The following is a 22,249-nucleotide window of genomic DNA, read 5'->3' as shown; positions in this document are numbered from 1 at the left end:
ACTTAATTCACAGTAAAGCCATGATTCTCAGCTTTGGCTGCTCATAGGAATCACCCACCTAAAAGTTTTTTAAAATGCAGATGTCTGGGGGCACCTGGGTGGTTTAGTCAGTAGGCATCTGATGTCAGGTTCTTGGATCAAGCCCCATATCGGGAGCCTGTTTCTCCCTCCTTCTGCTTGTGCTCTCTCTCAAGTGCTCTCGCTCTCTATCTCTCTAATAAATAAAAAAAATTTTTTTTAAAAAGAAAAATGCAGATACCTGGGGGGTGCCTGGGTGGCTCAGTCGGTTAAGCATCTGCCTCCAGCTCAGGTCATGATCCCAGCGTCCTAGGATCCAGTCTGCATTGGGCTCCCTGCTCAGCAGGAGTCTGCTTCTCCCTCTCCCTCTGCCCCTCCCCACTGCTCAGGTGCGCTGGCTCTCTTTTTCTCTCTCTCAAGTAAGTAAATCAAATCTTTAAAATAAAATGCAGATACCTGGGTCCCGCCCTGAGAGTCTAAATTAATTGGTCCGACCGCAGTCTAGGTCCTGGAATTTTTAGGAACTCTCCCAGGTGATGCTCTATGTAGGCAGGATTGTACTCCTTGCACTAAAGCTTGAGAGATTTAAGCATTCTGTATTAAGTGTCAGGTAACCAACTTATCAGTTTGCCAGGACCTCCCTGGTTTTAAAACTCAAAGTTCCATGTCCCGAGAACCCCTTTAGTCCGGGAACAAGACTGCTGGGCCACCCTATTAAAGACCTGCCTCTCCATGCAATTAAAGATCAAGGGGGCACAGATACACTGTGTTGTAATGCAGCAAAGAACTAAGCCTAATGCTGTCCCAGTTAATTCCCGTTCCCCACCCTAGCCCAAGTCTGGCTTCTTCCATTTCCTTCCACAGAGAGGGCTCACAGGGAATTGCAGTTTTGCCACAGGGTGGTGTTTGCCCCCACAGCTCTTAATCCTGATTTCCTGATAATTCAGAAAGCATTTCCATGTTGGCCCAAAGTTTCCTGTTCCCTCCCACACTATTTTTAGGTGCAGCGGACATTTCCTGCCTTAGCCTGCCCCACCCACCTCGGTGTCTATCCCAGCCTCTGACACCCAGCAGGCTGGGCCTGCAAGATGAAGTAGCTATTCCCTGGGGTCTGGGACCCTGCTGCCCAGGGGAGCAACGGATCGCCCAGCAGGTGGTGCTGCAGCTACCCAATCGCCAGCTCTGACTTCCCCCCACCCCCACCCCTAGGTGAAATTGCTTCTTTGTTTATCTTACAAGCTTTAAAATAGTATTTTCCCATTTCTGTTTCCTTAGACCTGGCTGTACCAAGCTTCATGTATCTTTATGCTTCTGTCCACAGCCTAAAGGCAGAAAAGCCCAAAATGATGAGCCAACTCTGCGGCAATCCCACAATGAAAAGCAAAGTTTCAGGCCTAAAGGTACGTGTTTAGCCTCTGGTTTTCAAACACCTCCTGTACAGCTCACAGAGATCGGATGAGGTGGTGAAAGTCTCTATCTCCCAGGTGAAGAATCTGAAGCTCAGAGAGGTAAATAACTTACCTCAAGGTCACACAGTGGCAGAGCTGTCACCCAAGCCCAGTCTGACTGGCTGTCAACATTCCTCAGCATTGCTCTTCTAAGGAGCCTCTTTAGACCTTCCCCCCCAGCTGCTCCCTGCCCCATGAAATTTAATACTCACAGATACATCTCTATATCTTTTTATGTACTATAAGGATATCTGTGCATTATACATAAAAAGCATAAGCTTTTTCACTCTTAAACAACCAATTTCATCCCCTCAGGTGTGATATCACTCCTGTTAAGAGTGCCAGCCTAGGGGCACCTGGGTGGCTCAGTGGGTTAAGCGTCTGCCTTCGGCTCAGGTCATGATCCTGGGATCCTGAGATCGAGCACCACATCGGGCTCCCTGCTCAGTGGGGAGTCTGCTCCTCCCTCTCCCTCCCGCTCCGCTGCTTGTGCTCTCTCCCTAAGTAAAATAAATAAAATCTTAAAAAAAAAAAAAAAAAAAAAAAACAGTGCCAGCCTGGTTTGAGGTCTCACCGATTTGTTCTCTTTGCGTTGGATGTAGGTGGAAAGGAAGAACGGGAAACTGTAAAGAAGTTTCTTCCAGGGACACCTGGGTGGCTCAGTCGGTTAAGAGTCTGCCTTGGGCTCATGTCATGATCCCAGAGTCCTGGGATCGCCCCGTGCTGGGCTCCCCGTTCAGCGGGGAGCCTGTTTCTCCCTCTGCCTGCTGCTCCCGCTTGTACTCTCTCTCTCTTTCTCCCCCCACAACAAATTTAAAAAATCTTAAAAAAAAAAAGTTTCTTCCAAACTAATGCTCCCCAGAACCCTCATGTGAAGAGAAGAGATGGTTCACAAAAAGAGCTCTTCATGACCAAATACATTTGAGAAATGCTGAATGCAACACCACCCCACCTAGAAAGTCATCTTATCTAAATCTCTGAGTAGCTACTTAAAAAAAAAACACTTTATTTTTATACCACTGTATCTTAATTTGAGTTGATCATGAGTCAATATCTCTTCTCTCTTTCTCTCTCTCTACATTTGAAATTAATATGTATGCATTAATATTTATAAATTACTTTGAATTCATGTTTCCAGAACATACTTTTAGAAATGTTGTCATAGATACAGAGCTGCTTTCTTTCCTGAAGGGAATCTTTCTGGTGATGTTTGGCCAAGAAGGTGAATAAACAGCTTTTCCATGATTCAGTCAAGCCAGGCCAGCCAGTCCACAGAGCTCTGGCAGGCAGGAGAACACACGGCACAGATCCAGCTCTGTGTCCTACTCCAGCAAGGTGCAGGTAGCAGGCTGTTTTGAGAGCACCCTCTCCCATGAGGTCACTAGCCAGTCACCTTGAAATCCGCTCCCTTGTCTCACTGTCTTATCCCAGTCATGGCCTAGAGAATGGGTTATAAACCTGGCTTCCCAGTATCTTTACAGAAGTCTGACTCCTGACTCCAACCCCAGACCTACTAAGATTTCTGAGCATCAAGATATGAGTTTTCACACAGATGAGTCTGATGAGACCCATGCTTGTATACCACTAAACCACCAAATCTTGCATTCCACCCCACACACACACCAGACTCCTTAGGGGACCACAGCTTCAGTGCAGGTGGAGACCCCTGCTAACAGGCTCATGGGAGCATTTATCCTAAAGAAGCTTCCTAGCCCGTAGTCAAGAGCCTCGAGAGGTATGTGGGTTTTGTTTGGTTTTTTTTTAGGATATTATTTATTTATTTGAGAGAGAGAGCGTGCTCACACAAGCTGGAGGAGAGAGGGCAAAGACAGAGGGAGAAGCAGACTCCCTGCCGAGCAGGGAGCCCAATGCGGGGCTGGATCCCAGAACCCTGGGATGATGACCCGAGCCGAAGGCAGACGCCTAACCGACTGAGCCACCCAGGCGCCCCTGAGAGGTGTGTGTTTTATTCATCTTTTTGACTTCTGTGTCTAGCACAGTGCGAGGTGTGTGCTGAGCAGTTAGTAAATACCTGTTGCGTCAGAAACAGATGAGTGACTGAATCATCACAGGAGCAGAGCAGACACCAACCCATTTAGCTGGCTGTGTCTTCGAGGTCCAGGGCCAGCTCTTAAGGGAGCCGGGATCAGTAGTTAAAAGCAGAACAACACCGGTACAGCACACCTGCCATTAGTCACAGTGTTTAATTATTTCCAAAACCTGCACAATGCAATTTTGTTAGCCTGCAGTAATTTCTTTATTTTAAAAATCCTTCCTAGGAAAAACAAACAGTTGGGTATTGTGTGGAGTAGAAATGCCTGAACCCAGTGACATCCTCCACCACCACCACCACCACCCCCCAGCACCCAGTCCCTGCCTGAAATCCTGGCAGGGGTGGAAATTCCTCTGGGGTCCTAAAGGAACTGTTCCACCAACGGCCAACTGATTAGGAACAGTTGCACCCTGTTGTCACAAGGGACCTGTCATTCACAAGGGGCCTGAGAGCTACAAAATCCTTTCATGATACCCCCCCCCCCATCATCCACTTTACCCTCACAGCTGTGCTGGGAGGCAGGCAGCTTTGGACTTATCACCCACATTTATGTTTGAGAAGTTTGGGGGAAACCAGGGAGAAATCCACCATCCTTGGGAAAAGAGGTGGAAGAATCAGAGTGTGCAGAAAAGAGGCCAGGGAAAGCAGAAACAAGAAGAAAATAGGAGAGGAGGACAGCAACAGACAAGAGGATGTGTCCAAACCACAGCCTCGGTGAGACTCTGGTCACCCTGCCACTCTCGGCCACCAGGTGGCAGGCCCAGGCTGGCTGACCTGACCACGGCGGGTAGAGAGTCCTGAAGGGCAGCCTGAGGCAGAGGAAGCTACAACAGGGTGGGAAACTAACAGGGACACACACGCGCACACACACATATACCACACACATACCCCACACATAAACCACACACACACCACACACATACCACACATATACGCTACATAGAACAGTCACACCCACACACATACACCACACATATCATGCACACACACACACACAACTCATACCATCCCTCACACCATTTTGGTAGATGCTAACATCTCCTTTTTCCAGCTTATCTACCTCTTCCTCCCCCTTTTCCCCTCAGTATCTACAATTCCAAACTTCTCCTCATCATCTTTTCCCTAATACTCCTATCCCATGCCTTTCTCTCCCACCATCCTCTCCCCAAATATCAACATTTTTCTTTCCTCCACCATCCATTCCTCAGAGGTAAAAATAAAGCCTCCCACCAGCAGAACATTTTCTGCTTTGTCAAGTGCTTTCTCACCTGCTTCTCATTTGATTGTCTCAACAAGCCAAAGAGGCAAATATTATTACTGCAACTTAATAAATGAGGCAACAGTCTTGAAAGGCTGAGTTCCTTGCCTGCTCACGGTGACAGGACTAGAGGCCAACTCCTCAGGCTCCCAGGATGTCCTTTTGCCTCTGCAGCCCCCAAATACCTCAGCACCTGTCCGTCCACATAGCTGACCCCCACATTCTCACTCACTATCCCCCTCTCCTGACACACAGATGCCTGCACTCTGTCCCAGTGTGATGCGTGGGAGGGGTGAGAAGATTGAGGGTCTCTGCCCCCAGGACCCACTCATTCGTGGAAGAGGCAGCTTGACTGAGAGAGGCAAAGAGAGGTCAGGCCTTCTTCTCCAGAAGCACCCTCGGGAAGACGTGCTCATGACCAGAGCTAAATTCTCTGGGGCTGTCCTGGATATAAGTGGAAGAGACTGAGAAAGTCACCTGAAACTTAAGAAATGGGCATTTCTGTTGAAATGTGTCCCGTGTGTTTATGACTCAGCAGAGGCCCCAGGGGACAGAAGTTTCCTAGTGGCCTGGCCACATAGGGAGCAGCTGGGGAGATGGCTCTGTGGGCCTGAGACCTCCACCCGCAATTCCTAACTTCAAGATGTGTTAAATGCAACACAGTGGCCCACACCTCCTTCTGGAGGCATGAGGCATCTGCATCAGCCCTGCATGGCCGTGGGCTTCTTCATCTACATCCGCAGCACTTTCAGGTGGCTCCTCTCAGGGACACAGAGAAGCAGTCTTCAGGACTAAACACCTGAGAAAAGGGACAGGTCCTGGCATTCTCTACTCTCAGGCCAAGCCCTGCTTACCAGGAGCCCAGTTCCCAGAGGACTCCCCGACTCCCAACCCAGTGCCCCTTGCAGGGTGAGCCCATCTCGGGGTGGCTGTCAGACCCTAGGGCTGTGGACAACTGCTCCTGGCCATGGGGAGGCCTCTATCAGGCTCAGCTCCAGCCAGGGCCTGCACTAGGGTATGGCAAGCAAGGTGCCTAGGCCACAAAACATAAAGGCACTCGCTCTCGGGCAGGCACTCACCTACTCCTGGCTGAGCCCCACAGCCACCCTTCACTTTCTCAGCCTCCTCTTCCCTTCATCCTCCAGGTCCTATAGATCTTAATCCTTCTGTTTCCTCCTCTGAAAAATGAGGACCATGCAAATCTCACATGGTGGTACGATGACCAAATGAGATAAAGCTGAAGCTTCCCAACTTTTTCAGCTACAAAATCCATTGTTTGTTCTTTTTTATGGCTTTCATTTTTTTAAATGTTTATCAAAGCACTACAGGTTTATAGCCGAATCCTTTGAGGGCTGCTCTGGTAAGACAACAGGGGTCTTAAGAGTAAGGAGGGCGGGGGGGGGGATACAAAGACCCTACTTGCGCCCACCTGCAGCCCACATTCCTGACAATGTGAGAAGGGCTCAGTAATGGGTATCCAAGACACCACATAGCTGGCAGCACTGTTGGTACTCAGTAATGGCCAGCTGGGGGCGCCTGGGTGGCTCAGTGGGTAAAGCATCTGCCTTGGGCTCAAGTGGTGATCCCAGAGTCCGGGGATCAAACCCTGCATCGGGCTCCCTGCTCAATGGGGAGTCTGCTTCTCCCTCTCCCTCCACCCTTCCACCCCACTCGTGGTCTCTCGTGTGCACAAATCAATCAATAAAATATTTTTTAAAAATAAAAATAATGGCCAGTTGGATCAGAATCAAAATCCAAGCTGAACATTACATTGACAGATGAATGGATGAGTAAATGTGGCATATCTATACAATGGAGTATTATTCAGCCTTTAAAAAAGGCCATCCAGTCATGCCCAACTACATGGGTTAACCTTGAAGACATTCTGCTAAGAGAAATAAGCCAGTCACGAAAAGACAAATACTACACGATTTCACTTAAAAGAGGTCCCTAGACTAGTCCAATTTATAGGACAGAAGTAGAATGGTGGTTGCCAGGGCCTGGAAGAGGTGGAAATGGGGACAGAGTTGCAGTTCTACAAGATGAAAACGTTCTGGAGATTTGTTGCACCATGATATGGATACACTTAATGCTACTGTAAATTTAAAAATGGTTAAAACAGGGGCACCTGGGTGGCTCAGTTGGTTGAGCACCGGACTCTTGATTCTGGCTCAGACCACGATCTCAGGGTCGTGAGACTGAGCCTCACATCAGGTTCTATGCTGCGCGCGGCGCCTGCTTGGGATTCTCTCTCTCCCTCTTCCTCTGCCTCTGCCCCTCCTCCACCTCTAAAAAAAAATGGTTAAAATAGTAAAGTTTAGGGATACCTGGCTGGCTCAGTCAAAAGAGCATGCAACCCTTGATCTTGGGGTCGTGACTTTGAGACCCACGTTGAGTGTAGAGATTACGTAAAATGAATGAATAAATTTTAAGAAGTAGAAAAGTTTTGGGCGCCTGGGTGGCTCAGTCGGTTAAGCATTTGCCTTCAGCTCAGGTCGTAATCCCAGGGTCCTGGGATCGAGCCCCACATCAGGCGTCCTGCTCAGACAGGAGTCTGCTTCTCCCTCTTCCTCTGCTACTCCCCCTGCTTCTGCTCTCCCGCTCACTCTTTCTCAAATAAATAAAACTTTTTAAAAAACAGTAAAGTTTAGGTTATTATTTACAATTAAAAATAAATAAAAATAAAAACAAAAGAACCTCTTGGGAGCCTGAGAGAGTGCTGGGTGTGAACTCTCAGCATCCCTCTGCCCACCGCAGTACCACCTAGCTGACTCCGGGTCTCTACAACCAGCTTCAAAGGGGAAAGGAAGTCACAAAAGGCACCATGGAGGAGTGTCACCTAGCTGACTCCAGGTTTCTACCACCAGCTTCAAAGGGGAAAGGAAGTCAGTCACAAAGAGCACCATGGAGGAGGTGGAATGAGTTTGCTTACGAGCTGCTTGGGAGGATTTATGAGATAACGGTCTGTTACACGGGTTGAAGGCAATTTTAAGCATCAACTGAGCAAGTCCCTCCTTCCCTGGCACCCCCAACCTGCCACCCACAGTCCAGCCCCCAAACTGCAGCTACTGGCTCAGTGCTGGATGATTGCCTGGATGCCCAGTTCCCCACCTAGCACAGGCCTGGGGCACACAGCCAGGGCTCCCCAAAACACCTGCAGTCCCAGAGCTCCCTTAGCTGCAGCTTCTACCAAGGGAGCATCAGACCATGGTAGCCAGATGGCACCAGTGTGTGGACGCTGACTGCACACTTTCCGCCTATGCCCACCCGAAGCTACTATCCTTGAACGCAAACATCACCACTTGGCCTTTGGGATAGCAAGTGTGCCGGCAAGGTGGGAGCAGCGTGGACCCATTGGTAAGACAAGTGGTGAGGGCATCTCTGACCCCTTGGGCAAAGAGCCTGTATGTGAACTTGAAGAGGCAAGCCTGTTGTGGTAGCCAGGGGCTAGAGATGGAGGCCAAGCACCATCACCAACAGCCCTGGTCCTACCACTTAAGAAGAAAATGCCTCCAGAACTTATGATATATGGCAGACACTTTATACAGCTTATCTTATTTAGTCCTCTTAACACCCCTAAAAGGTGGGTATGAACACTCCATCTCACAGAAATGGAGACAAAGGTTCCAACACATTGACAAACAGTCATACAGTCAAGGTGGGTAGAAGAGGAACTGAAAGCCCAGTCTGCCCCTGAGGTCCCTCACTCCCAGCCCTGCACTTGGACAATCAGCTGTGACAGCCCAGGGCTTGACACGGTAACCTCACCAGTACGGCTTCCCCAACCAATTCGGGCTCAGAGCATAAAGAGCATCCTCTGTACCATCAGGCAGTACAAGTGCCAAACTGTCAGGGTCACACCAAGCTCCTTCACACCCGCTCCCTAACCACTACCCAAAGACCTGCAGGTTTCCAGACCTTTCCTTTCTGCCTTTCTGGCCTCAGATCCCCCCAGCCTTAGGGAAAAACTGACCCCACCCATCGTGTCTGGCCGATATTTCTTCTGCTTCAGCTCCGAGTTTGCCAATCCTCCCTCTTTCCTTTTCTTTCCTAGCCTCTCCTTACCAAACCACAGGACTGTTCTGTAGTCCTGCTTAGAGTTCTCCTACTAGGAACATATTTATCTCTCATTTTCACAGAAGAGAAATACAAAACAAAACAGCACAACCATCACGCATGGAAACAGATGATTCCAGGGTGCTGGGAATAACCCCTCCCAGGGATGGGCACAGAGTGGGAGCAGGGAGTCTAGGGTTATCTTGAGCTGATTGCACTTAAAAGTGGTTGCTTCACTTCAAAGGGGCTTTTAGGGCTAGTTGTGGGTTCTGGCAATCAGAGCCTATCCCCGGGCCGGCAGTAAACCTGCAAGAAGGAACAGAGCCAGAGCCCTGCCCCCCATGCCGCTCTGAATCCCATGCACAGAACTGAGGCTTTCAGGACAGGTTTCAGAACTATTATTTAGTCATTACTGTGAATCTTGCCTCTTCCCAGGGTGGCCTCTTTTGTGACAAAGGGGGAAACTGAGCCAGGGGACAGGTGATACCCAGTGCTCATGGAGCAATGAGAACTCTAGGACACGCTGGGCCTATCTCTCTGCAGCCCACCCCCTGAATTTCTTGCCTCATTTAGAGGCTCTCAACCTCCCAGGCTACAGGGGATAGTACTGATCAAATGAGTTTCCAGGGAGACCCAACACCCAACAGACAGACCTAGTGCCACACACAGTCCTTCATACATGCCTCCTGAGAACCTGGGCTTTGGGCTGATTCTCTAAGATAAATTAGAAAAAAATCGGGGCATCTGGGTGGCTCAGTCAGTTGAACATCTGACTCTTGATTTCAGCTCGTGATCTCAGGGTCACGGGATCCAGCCCCACATCAGGCTCCACACTGAGCATGGAGCCTCCTTAAGATTCTCCCTCTCCCTCTGCCTCTCCCCGCCTAAAAAAAGGGGGGGGGAGGAAAAAATAGTAATTGATGGTTTTTACTGAGCACTTGTACAAAGATTTTTCATATATCTTACGTATATGAAGTGAGTCCTTTAAGCCTTCAAACCACCTTGTGAGATTGGTGTCACATGCACTTTAAAAACGAGGAAAAGCATTCAATCTCACTTATCATCAGGGAATGCCAATCAAACCCACAAGGAGATACCACCTCGCACCCATTAGGATGGCTACTATCAGGAGAAGGGAAGGGGAAGGGAGGAGAGGGGAGGGGTTGGGTTGAATTGTCAAGGATTTGGAGGCACTTAGGCACCTTAGGCACTGTTGGTAGGAATGTGACATGGAGCAGCCACTATAGAAAACAGTGTGGTGGCTCCTCACAGAACTAAAAATAGAATTACCATATGACCCAGCAATCTCACATCTGGGAATACATACGAAAGAACTGAAAGTAGGGTCTTGAAAAGGTATTCGTACACTCCTGCTCATAGCAGCATCAGTCACACTAGCCAAAACACAGAAATAACCCAAGTGCCCACCAGCAGATGAATGCATCAACAAAATGTAGTATGTGCATATAGCGAAATACTATTCAGCCCTAAAAATGAAGGAAATTCTGACACCTGCTACAACAGGGACTGACTTTGAGGACATTATGCTAAGCGAACTAAGCCAGTCACAAAAAGATAACTATCGTATGATTCTGTTTATATGAAGTCCTCGGAGTTGTCAGACTCACAGGAACAGAAAGAATGGTAGTTGCCAGGGGCTGAGAGGGGGCAAGGAATGGGGAGTTGTTGTCTAACAGGCACAGAGTTTCACTTTTACAAGATGAAAAGCGTTCAGGAGATTGGTTGCACAACAATGTGAATATACTTAACGATACTGAACTGTATGCTTAAAAATGGTTAAAATGGTAAATTTCATGTCATATATACTTTACCATAATTAAAAATAAAAAGCAAATAAGGAAAGTGAAGTATCCATGATAAAGAAACTCTCCCAAGGGGCAGAACTGAGATCTGAACTCCCATCTACCTGAGGCCAAAATTTGTGCTTTCAAGCACCCAAGCTCCCTGGAGCCAAAAGTTTTTATGGAGTCAGCCACACACAATCATTTATGCCCTCGGCAACCACCAGCAGTCTTGTCCTAGATGACAAGCTCTCGGCTCTGGGCTTGGTTCCAGGCATGCACACCGGCTGACCTACACGTCTTTGCTAACACCTTTCTAGGCTCTGCACTGGGCACTAGGGCATAATGATGAATAAATAAGACAGTCCCTTTCTTCACGGCATTTACATTCTAGTGAGGTAAGCCAGACAATAGGGACATAAATAAATATCTAAGAAAAGTATGGGCAGTGATAAGAACCAGTAAGCAAATAACTGTGAATGGAAAAGAAAATAAGTAAGCATCGGAGGAAAGAGCAGCTGGCTTTCGTGGGACATGTTAGGGAAGAGCTCTCTGAGGAAGGGACATCTTAGCTAGGTCCCACAGATTGACCTGGGGAAGGGTACTCCAAACTAGAGGACACAGTTCACACAAAAACTCTGAGCCAGAAATAAGCTCCAAAGTTGAGAAGGGGATGGCCCGAGTGGCTAGCACAGAGGGCAAGAGGACAAAAGAGGTAAGAGATGGGGGCGAAGGGCAGGGCTGGGGCAGCAGGGTCCTCACAGAATTTGCTACACAGCTTGGATTTTATAAGGGCAATAGGAAGCAACTGCAAGCAGGGGGTGACATGAGTTGATTTTCACTTTAGAAATAACTCATGGATGGGGCGCCTGGATGGTGCAGTTGGTTAAATGCATCCGACTCTTGGTTTCGACTCAGGTCATGATCTTACGGTCATGAGATTTTCTCTCCCTGCCACTTGTATTCTCTCTCTCTCTCATATAAATAAATAAATCTTTAAAAAAGGAAGGAAGGAAGGAAGGAAGGAAGGAAGGAAGGAAGGAAGGAAAGAAAGAAAGAAAGAAAGAAAGAAAGAAAGAAAGAAAGAAAGAAAGAAAGAAAGAAAGAAAGAAAGAAAGAAGAGGGGAGGGGAGGGGAGGGGAGGGGAGGGGAGGGGAGAGGAGAGGAGAGGAGAGGAGAGGAGAGGAGAGGAGAGGAGAGGAGAGGAGAGGAGAGAGGGCGGGCGAACTCATGGGTGTTGAGGGTCTGGTTCCTATGTAAAGTTAACTTTCCTGTGCAATGTCATTTAGTCCTGGGATCGAGCCCCACATTGGGCTCCCTGCTCAGCAGGGAGTCTGCTTCTCCCTCCGCCCTTCACCCCACGCACTCTCTCTCTCAAATAAAAAAAGGATATCTTTAAAGAAAAAAAAAGGGGGCGCCTGGGTGGCACAGTGGTTAAACGTCAGCCTTCGGCTCAGGGCGTGATCCCGGTGTCATGGGATCGAGCCCCACATCAGGCTCCTCCACTATGAGCCTGCTTCTTCCTCTCCCACTCCCCCTGCTTGTGTTCCCTCTCTCACTGGCTGTCTCTCTGTCAAATAAATAAATAAAAATCTTTAAAAAAAAAAAAAAAAAGAAAGAAAGAAAGAAAAAAAAAAAAGGAACTCAACTCTAATCAATGGAGCTCAGGGTTCAGATCAGGACCTCGCAAAGCAACCTGTGAGGCACACACACCGCCTGGAGTCTTCTGCACATCAGCCGAGTGGAGGAAACCTGACATTTCCACGGGGCCACCCTTGGAAAGCAGAGGGGCTTGGAGATAGCACCACCACCGCGGAGTAGCAGGGAAACACTCTGAGCCAGCACTGTGGAGCTGAGGTCCTATTTTTCCTAGCCTTGGCTCCCTCCGTCTGTAATATGGAGTCAATATGGCTGAGTTCTCCAGAATGCTCCCTAATAAATTATAAGTTAAGGAGGGACATGGGCTTTGATTTCCCTAAGATATAAGCTGCTCTTTCACTGAAATGTGGAGTGTTTTTAGAACCATCAACTTCAGCCTCCTAAAAAGCTCAAGGGAATCAGGAGCTGTCGACACACAAGACAGCTGAAGTATAGAGGTAAAGGTTCTCAAGCCCCTAAACACTGACAGAACCCAGGTATTCCACTCCCACAGTGTGTCCGCCCGGGGTCCTCCATGCCCACCTCATTAGCAAGCAAGAGCCTGCACTCCCAGGATCAGACAGTCTTCTGATTATGACACCTGCTGTCATCTGAGGCCCATCTAGGACCTTCTGAACTCCTTATCAACTCCAGGCCCTGATTTTACACCTCTCTCCATCTGCCCACAATGTCAGAACTCCATGGGGAGAAGCAATGCTTTCCTTGACCACCATGATGGTTTTACAAGGAAAGGACCCAGTTTCAGTGGGGGGTGCTGAGCAAGCTCCCTGTGCACTCAGACTCTGGGCTCATCATTTGCTCTTCTCCGAGACTCAGTGCCCCAATCTCAAGGCTCTCCTCACTGTGACCCCTGGCTCTCCTGTCATCTTCATTCTCCAGTTTCTACAATGGCTGTCCCTTAAAAGTTGGGGGATTCAAGTCTTTATCTTTGGCCCTCTGGTCCTCACTCTACACTCTCCTGGGTTGTACCTCTCACCCCTGTGCTGGTGAGCCCAGAACCACAGTCCCAACCCGAATCTAGTTTCTGATCAAGGAATGTCCTACAAGTACTTTAAACCTAGTCTGACTGATATGAAAGTAATTACTGTCTTCCCCAAATGGGCTCCTCTCCTGGGTTCCCTATCTCCCTTAAAAGCCACATCAGCTGGCAGCCAGGCATGAGTCATCTCTAGCTTCACCCATGCTCCCTTCCCATGAGAGGTCACGAGATGCAATCAGTCCTACTTTCAACACACCTCACACCTCTCTCCTATCCTCACCGTCCCCACCACCATGACCTCACTCAGGTTTTGTCATCTGTTGTCCGGATTACTACACTGTATCTCAAACGGCCCCTAAACCTCCAAGCCCGCTGCTACACCTACTACCAGAGGTACTTTTCCAGAACGGATCTGCTGACGTTATTCCCTTACTCCAAATTCTTTCATGGTATTTTCCCCTTCCTAATGCGACCTCACCCACCTTTCAGTGTTGGCTCTCACCACTCTCCGAAAGCACCTAGCCTTCAGCAAGCCCACGCTAGTCGTCCCTTAAAGCCATGCACGTTTTCGGCATTCTTCTCGTGCTGCTCCTCTGCCTAGCATGCTCGTCCACCCTTTTCCCACTAGGCAAAGTCGAGACTCGATCCAAATGCCATCTCCCCTGAGGTGCTTTCTCTGACCCTCCCAGCCCCATTCCCAGACGGCCATTCTTCTCTCTGGACCCTCACTGCTTTGATCCCACATCTGAGCCCCCTGCCCCTCTCAGCGTGGAGCTCTTTGGATGTTCAAACACTGTCAGAATTAGATTCATTCATTCGTACATTAACTTATTCAGTCAGTAAATATTTATTTAGACCTTGCTCTATGCAAAGCATAGTTTTAGACACTGGTGGGAGGGGGTGTGCAAGGATGCCTGACGCAGAATCTACCAGCGAGCTAAGATGTGTGCCCTCACAACTGTGCTACTTGACAGCCTGTGAGAAGGGCACAGGGGCTCCCTGACGGGAAACCTCCCAGCACAGGGGCTGCCTTCACCTGAACAATCCAAGTGGCCCACTGGGACACGGGCCGGGAAGGGGTTGGCAACTATTGCTGAATTCCAAGCATCATCAAGCATCCCAGTTCAGTCCTGTCCAATTCTTTGGGCACCATGCTAGGAGCCGCACAGAGCCATCTCAGTTCCCACCACCTTTCAAGGTCCCAGCTCCCAAGACCTTTGTGAAGTCCTCCCTGCCTGTCCCAGGCCACTTGAACTTTCACAGCCCCAAACTCCTGTAGCACTCATGCCTCTAGGTGTGTACAGTTCTGCCTCACTGGTCGTTTTTATCTGTTGGTCCTGCCATTTGCATCAGTCAGTATCCCAGCAGGAAACAAACAGCACTCTCACATGAGGATGACTGTAGGAGTGTTTTTAAATAAAGGGTCTAGTTACAAAGGGGTGGGCAGGTTAGAGAGGAACCAGAAGACATTGGGCTATGCCCAGGGCTGGTAACAGGGCACCTGTCACAACCTTAGGACTGAAAAGCTGAAGGAAAGGACTATCACTGGACCCTGGAAGGTGGGGGTCAAACAGGATTCCACACAGGCAGAACTGACATTCCTAGCCAGCACCCACACTCTAGTCCCACCATCTTCCCCTCATCTTCCACCCTCACAGCATCCAATATCCTGCACCTGTAGGACCAGAGAGGTGACCTGGAGCTGGAGCTGCTTCTTCCAAATGCCAGTGCTGATACAGTCCCTGACGCTGATCTAGAGGGACTCATCTGCCTAATGCCAAGACCCAGTGCTGGCTATGCAGATGTATTTGAATTTATAGTCTTCTTCCCCTAACTTACACAGACACTCTGAGCTCTACCTGCCAAGACGGCCCAACCTCTCTGGCTGTGAAACACTGGGGCCATGTTGCCCCCTTTCTAGGGGTGCCAATGTTTCTCCTTCCAAGACAAAGCGCATCACCTGGCTAGTAAATGTCTAAGGCAGGCTGGGGGAAAGGGGCCGCTGGAATTCCAGGGCTCTTTACCAACACTATTTGACATCACTCCCCAAGTTGTACCAGGAACCAGGGGAGCCCATAAGTCTGCTTGAAGTTTCTCTAAACAGCAGAGTGCTGGATATTAGGCAGCTCCAGCCACAGCCCCCACATGAGAGCTCGCAAGGGGTGTGGGGCTTTGCCCTTCCTGTCAGCCCAGCCAAGAGCCCAGCCTCATCAGCACCATAAACAGGGCCCTAAGAAGGGGGCCGGGGGTGGAGGATGGACTGCTTTTTCTGCAACACAGTCAATTAATAAGAAGTTTAAAAGGCCATTGTGTTATTCCACTTATGAAAAGAATGTGACCTGGGGCCGCGGTTCCAGGTACCTGCTCTCAGCGGCTCTGGTGTTGCTCTGGGTGATAAGGGCGGCTCTGAGGGAGTGAGGATCTGTCTGGTCTCCTCTAAGTGCTTATGCTGAGCAGCCCGCAGGGCCCACGGCAAGGAAATCAGTCAGCAGGTTCATCTGAGGCTCTCCCCAAACCCTCTGCTGTTCTCCACAAGCCTCAGGCTGCCCTTCAGGGGTCAGTCCCTCAGCAGGATTCCCAGGCCTCTGTGGCATGTCTGTTCTGTGTCCTGTTCTCTGTTTCCTAAGATGTGACCAAGTCAATCTGATCCCCAGCCTGCACAGATGTGGCCATGTCAAGTGTGAAGCTTGAATGGACAGGCTATATACCACAGCACCAGGGCCTGTGTCACTGTCAGTGCAGAAGCCCAGGACTGGCCAGATACTTGAAGCCACCAGAGAAAGAACACATACTGGCCAATGCCTGAAATTCCACCTTTAGATAGTCATTCCTTTAACTTAAAACACTAAATCATTAGGAATTCTCTGTTCTAGGAGAGAGGAGTGACCTGCCACCCCTTCCCTCCAAGTGGCCATATGTTCATTGTTCATTGCAATGGCAGCTTTCCGGAGACAATGATCTTGTCCTTGCCTGGGGTACCTGAGTCCTGGCACAGATGGGACTGTGGCCTGCTAGTAAGGAGATGCTGCTGTGGGCTAGCTCCTTTGAGATCAAATGGTTCCATGGAAAAAGCAGTAGCCCAAGGATCAGCAACCTTGGTCCTAGGCTTAAGAAGGTCACTCCTCGGGGTGCATGGGTGGCTCAGTTGGTCAAACGTCTGCCTTTAGCTCAGGTTGTGATCCCAGAGTCCTGGGATCGAGTCCTATGTCAGGCTCCCTGCTTAGCAGCAGGGAGTCTGCTTCTCCCTCTCCTTTTGCCCCTCTCCCCTGTTCATGCTCTCTCTCCCTCTCTCTCTTTCTAATAAATAAATAAAATCTTTTTTAAAAAGAATGGAGCACCTGGGTGGCTCAGTCAGTTGGGCATCTGCCTTTGGCTTTGTTATGGTCCTGGGATCCTGGGATAGAGTCTCATGTCAGGCTTCCTGCCCAGTAAGGAGTCTGCTTCTCCCTCTTCCTCTGCCCCTCTCCCCAACTCGTGCTCTCTTTCTCTCACTTGCTCTCTCTCTCTGTCTCTCTCCCAGGTAAATAAATAAAAATCTTAAAAAAAAAAAAAAAAAAAGAAGAAGAAGGTCACTTCTCTCTCTGGGTCTCAGTTTCCCCAACTCTAAACTGAGGAGGTGATAAGTGTCCTCCAGGTTTCCTCCCAGCTCCAAAATGCTCTGCCATGCAAGGTCCTGATCCTCCAGGACCAGAGAGGCATGCCCCCAGCAGGCGCTGTGGCAGGCTGAAGGCAGCTCCCACTCGAAGCTCAAGTTCAATGTATCCAACCGTTGCTTCCAGATTTCTCCCACACCTCTTTCCTCAGGTTCTCAGGCCCCTCCCACCATTCTTCCTTCTGACTCCCACTGATTCGGCCCTCACCCTGCATCAAAGGGTCTTCCAGTCTCTGAGTTCATATAGGAGCAAGGTCTTTTGTCACCAGGGTCTGCCCTGTTGGACACGACCTTTCCAGGAGCCGCCTCTCAGGCCTCGAAGAGACAGATGTGCCTGTGTGTCACCACGGAGCTGGGCTTCCCCTCAGCTCTGCTCCCCCTGCTGCTCTCCAGGAGCCCCCCCCCCCCCCCCGAGCCTGCTCCTAAGGCCTCCCCGCAGCCTCAAGCACTGCTGTGCTTTTATCTCCATCACGTCCAAACCCCAAGCCCTGGGCTGGTAAGACCACTGCCAACTCTGGGCTGGGGAGGCCCACTTCCCACATGCTCCTTGCTGATCCTTATCCCCCACTTCCGGTAGTTCAAGGTCACATCAGTCAGGACAGAGGCCAAGACCAAACTATACGAAGTTTATTTCCTCATTTTGGTGAGCACCTATGACAGCCCTAGACCCCTCTCCCACCTATAGCAGCTCCTGACTGACAGGAGAGAAGGACGCCAACCCAAAGCCACCCTAAACTTTCTCTGTGAAAAGGCTCAACCAGAGGCCTCTGGCAGGAGAACACAGAGGTCCTCAAAGCACCCGCTTCCAGCAGCAGCTGCCATCAATCTTAAGCCCCAGGACAGCCCAAGAAACCAGTTAGAAGCTGACCTTTACCATTTCTCAAGAACATCCGGCCCTGTCCCTGGGCACGTTTTCATCTATAATCACTTTGGCAAAGGGGACGTCAGAGAGTTCTTTTCTCTTAAAGATTTCCTTGGTCTTGCCAGGTCCTGGGTTGGTGTCCTGTCCCTTTACTAAATGTTGGGTGGTGGGAGGAGGAAGTGATGGTCGTTCAGGGAAGGAGGCAGGAGCAAGGCTGATGTCTGTGAGCCATGTTTGCAGGTGTGCCCCCCACAGAAACCACTGTGTGTGCAGGTGTGCCACCAATAGAAAACGGTTCTGATTTTGTGTGTCTGCCAGGGACTCATAACTCAACATAATTCAGCTCTTCTGAAAGACTTAATACCTAAAAATATTATTTCCCCAGCTCCATTACAGAACCCTCTCTCAAGGATGAAGGGAAGTGGCTTGACATCAAATGTAAAATTTAATTTAAAGCACAGAGGCAGGGATGCCTGGTAGCTCAGTTGGTTAAGCCTCTACCTTTGGCTCAGGTCATGATCCCAGGGTCCTGCGCTAGAGTCCCACATTGGGCTCCATGCTCGACAGGGAGCTTGCTTCTCCCTCTGTCTGTAGCTGCCCTTGCTTATGCGCTCTCTCTCTCTCTCTTTCTCTCTCTGACAAATAAATAAATCTTTTTTAAAAAATAAAGCACAGATGCAATGCGGCTTAATAAAATTGTGTATATATACATACATATATGTATATATATATACGCACACATTTTTTTTAATTTAGTCTGTCTAAACAAGGATAGTTATGATCAATGAAATGGCTAGCCAGTTCTCCAAATTCCAGGGCACCAGCAGAAAGCTTAGTAAGAGGTAAGAACAGGAAAGAAAACACCATTTGAATAATCGATACTCTGAAGAGACAGTTCTAGGGAGGCATATAAATTGGTAGCAGAAATTTAGGATTTATCCATAGTGGAATATTAAGAGCAAAATGGAATTTGGAGGATAATTCCCTGATCCTAGGGGTGGCATCAGGGAGAATGATCACCCACAAATTCAGGGTGCTCCCCTCGGCTTAGCAGACCACAGACCTAAGCCAGGGTGGCATTTCCTATATCCTCATGGACACCCTCCAGCCTGATGAAGCCAGAAATTCCCTCTTACAAACAGCTGAATATCTGCCAAATGCCTCTGCCCGGGCCCGAAGGTCAAAGCGCAGAAGGTGGTGTTTTTTAATTTGCTGCTTTTCTGTCTCTTTGTTCTTCCCCATGCCTCATTATCTTGAGATGTCTTTAATAACTGAGCAGGCCTGAAACATTCCTCCTCCTCTTCTCCCACATGGGCTTTTGCCATCCCCCTCCGTGGAGGAGGACGGTGAGACTGCCAAGCTAGCTGGCCTGAGTATCTCCCCCTGGGGCAGCTGGCTCCCAGCCCCTGGGCAGGACCTGGGAACAGAGGGTCCTGGAGCCTCCCTGGAATCCATCAGCCACAGGAAATGAGATTTTAGCAGAAAAGAAGGAGGCCCATCCACCAACACTTCTGCCCAGCCCTGTGTGTATACGACCGCATGCACGCGCACCCCCATACACCCGTGAGTTCTCCAGCAGCAGTGCCTGAGTCATTGTGTCTCATGAGTCAGTAAGTTAGAGAGATTTTGAGGGAGGTGTTCTCGGTTGGAACATGCCAAATCAGGTGTTTTCCAACAACTCAGGATGACGTTAGGAACACACCCCCATGGACAGGATATTACTTATATGAACAGTGAGTTCTCAGCTGGTCAATGTTCAAGTGGCAACTATAAACATCCCAGAGCTCCCAAATACATCTCAAACCATCAGACTTCCCATCAGTCCAGGTGCAAGGAAGGAAGGTTGGTATAGTCAAGTCCACAGATGGAGCACTGTGCTGAGAAGGGGGCACTGAGGAGGAAGTAGGTCCCTGACCCCAAGGAGCCCCCAGGCTTTCAGAGGAGCCACCACCACACATGGAAGGCAGGGCTCTAACAAACTAAATTCTGTGAGAGCACCAGCCAGGGGTCAAGGCAAGTGTCCCAAAGGACATGGCACTGGAGCCGTGAGCCTTCACCTCTGAGTGGGATCCGAACTATCTTCTAGTGTGGGCACGTGAGTGCGAGCCCAGGCTATGTCAGGCCTGTCTGGGAGCAGGCCAGAGCAGCTAGAGCACGAGCTACTTGAGAGCTGATGAGTCTAGAAAAAAAGCAGAGCCAGGTCACAGAGGACTTGAGTGTTGTGACGAGAGTCTGGATTCCATCTGCTCCAGGAAATGGGTTTCTAGCAAAGGTTTTCTAGTACAGCACAGATCCCAGAGGCTGACTGCCTAGGTTCAAGTCCCAGCTCTGCCACTAATTATGTGGCCCTGGGAAAGATGCTCAACCTCTGTGCACCTCAGCTTTCTTATCTGTTAAATGGGATAATGAGTTTCATCAATCACAAGATGTAATTGTGTAAAATCATCTGAGTATCACTGGCTAGGTGGCAAGAATGACAAAGTGACATCAGCTGTGCATGCATAGCAAATGCTGCAGAATCAATGCCAGCTGTTTGGGAGAAAAATCCACGCTTGTAAGAAATACTGCATCACTGTTAATGGCACAGAGAATATTATGGGGAGAAAACATAGATACTGAGGACTCAGAGTTTTAAAATAATTCAGAAGGGTGGACCTCTGAAGATGAGAAAATTTCAAAAATACCTACACTCATTTACTTCATTTATGAACTTAAGTATGCATAAGGTAAATATATGATTTTGAAAACTTATGTCTAAACAAGTCTAAAAGAGCTCCTTCATTAACTATATAATAAAAATTTGAAATGATAAGAAAGGATTGTGCCAGGGCGCCTAGGTGGCTCAGTCAGTTAGGCATCTGCCTTCAGCTCAGGTCACAATCCCTGGGTCCTGGGTTTGAGCCCTTCCCCCCAGCCCGGGGTCAGGCTCCCTGCTCCGTAGGGAGTCTGCTTCTCCCTCTGCCCTCCCCCTACCTCATGCGCTCTCTCTCCTGTCTCTCTCCCAAATAAATAAAATATTTTTTTTAAACAAAGGACTGTGTCATAATTTTTCTTGGTGCTACAAAAATAAGATGCATCTTACAATCTTCAAGTCAATGAGATATGGTCAAAATCACATATACCTCACATGATTAATAGGAGGACTAAATGAGTTAATATTTATATTAACCACTCAGAATGGTGCCTGGCACATAATGATTCCAATATCATGCTATCAAATGAGTTATCTGATTTGTGTCTAAGGAACATTCCCAGAAGCGCTATGCATTAAAGTAGGGAAGTGGGGTCATGGCAGGAGAGCCCTTCGGGGGTCTGGGACAGAGGAGAGCCCGTGGCAATCACGGTCATATGGACAGATAAGTGCCAGGCGGGCTGGAAAGAGTTTTGGAGGTGGGTCCTCACACATCTGATACCACATGTGTGTATGAGGAAGAGGCAGGAGGTGAAAACACCACCAGAGGTTTGTAGCTGGGATGACAGAGCAATGCTCTCACCTGAGATAGGAAATGCAGAGAAGTGGGAATAGGAAAGAAAAGAGTGACATGTGTGGGTCACGTTGAGTGGGGATGGCTGTGGGACATCCGAGTGAAGTATCTGGCAAGAAGCGGGAAATTAAGGCTTAGTGCTTAACAGATACATTCAGGACTGCAGAAAGAAGGAGGGGAGGGAAGGAGGTAGGGAAAGAGGAAGGGGAACTAAACGGATTCCTGCCACCACACACTGCCTATGTCACCTTTGGAGTACTCACATATTCTCTTTAATACTTGAGGTATTTGTATATTTGTCAGACTCCCCCACTAAAGAGTGAGCTGAAGGCAGGGATCATGTCTCCCCTATATTTGTAACTCAGTACTTAGCCCAGAACCCAGCACATGCTAGCCATTCCATGAAGATTTGAGGGTACCACACCTTTCGAGGGTAGAAGCCTTGATGCCTTGTCCTGTGGTTCATCTGCTCATCACTCTGCTCCCTCAATCTCTGTTTGGCGACTGCAAAACAAAACCAGTTCAGATCAGGAAAGATGCAGGCGCCCTGCCAGCATCACCGTGGCTCACTAGGGGATGGGGGAGAAGAGAGGGACAAGAGAGGGGCCAGGAGTGGTGACAAACAAGACAAGATAGGTCAACACAGAAGCTAAGAGAGAGATAAGGACATTCCAGGTTGTCCATGAGTCTCTGCTTGCTGTCTCCTGCTGTAGCCTCAGTGTCCCCCATCAGGAAACCCCACTCTCAGCTTTCCAGTTCAAGAAGTGTCTGAAAGTGGGTGGAAAGAGCCCTGACCCCAGGATCTTAGCTGCAGGGCCATCCATCTCTCTATAGCTGGGTGATCACAAGCCAAACCCCTCACTTCCCTCAATGGGTCTCGGTTTCCTCATCTGTGCCCTGAGGAGGTGAACGCATGTGGATGGCTGCTACTTCTCTACTCAGAGCCTCTCCTCTGCCTCCTATCAGCATGCAGGAAG

The 22,249-nt window shown here is 49.1% G+C and overlaps 1 long non-coding RNA gene across 1 annotated transcript in view; it reads right to left on the bottom strand.

The window, feature by feature from the left end:
• LOC130542133 (uncharacterized) overlaps positions 1-22,249 on the bottom strand; it is a 74,968-nt gene that overhangs the window by 46,080 nt on the left and 6,639 nt on the right. The window contains exon 2 of the long non-coding RNA XR_008956472.1: positions 21,697-21,776. This is a non-coding gene — a long non-coding RNA (uncharacterized LOC130542133). The remainder of the gene's footprint in view (positions 1-21,696; positions 21,777-22,249) is intronic.

This window comes from Ursus arctos, unplaced genomic scaffold (assembly GCF_023065955.2).
Source record: "Ursus arctos isolate Adak ecotype North America unplaced genomic scaffold, UrsArc2.0 scaffold_3, whole genome shotgun sequence".
NCBI lineage: Eukaryota > Metazoa > Chordata > Mammalia > Carnivora > Ursidae > Ursus > Ursus arctos.
The sequence above is the reverse complement of the archived record's forward strand: the minus strand, read 5'-3'. Positions and strand labels throughout refer to the sequence as shown.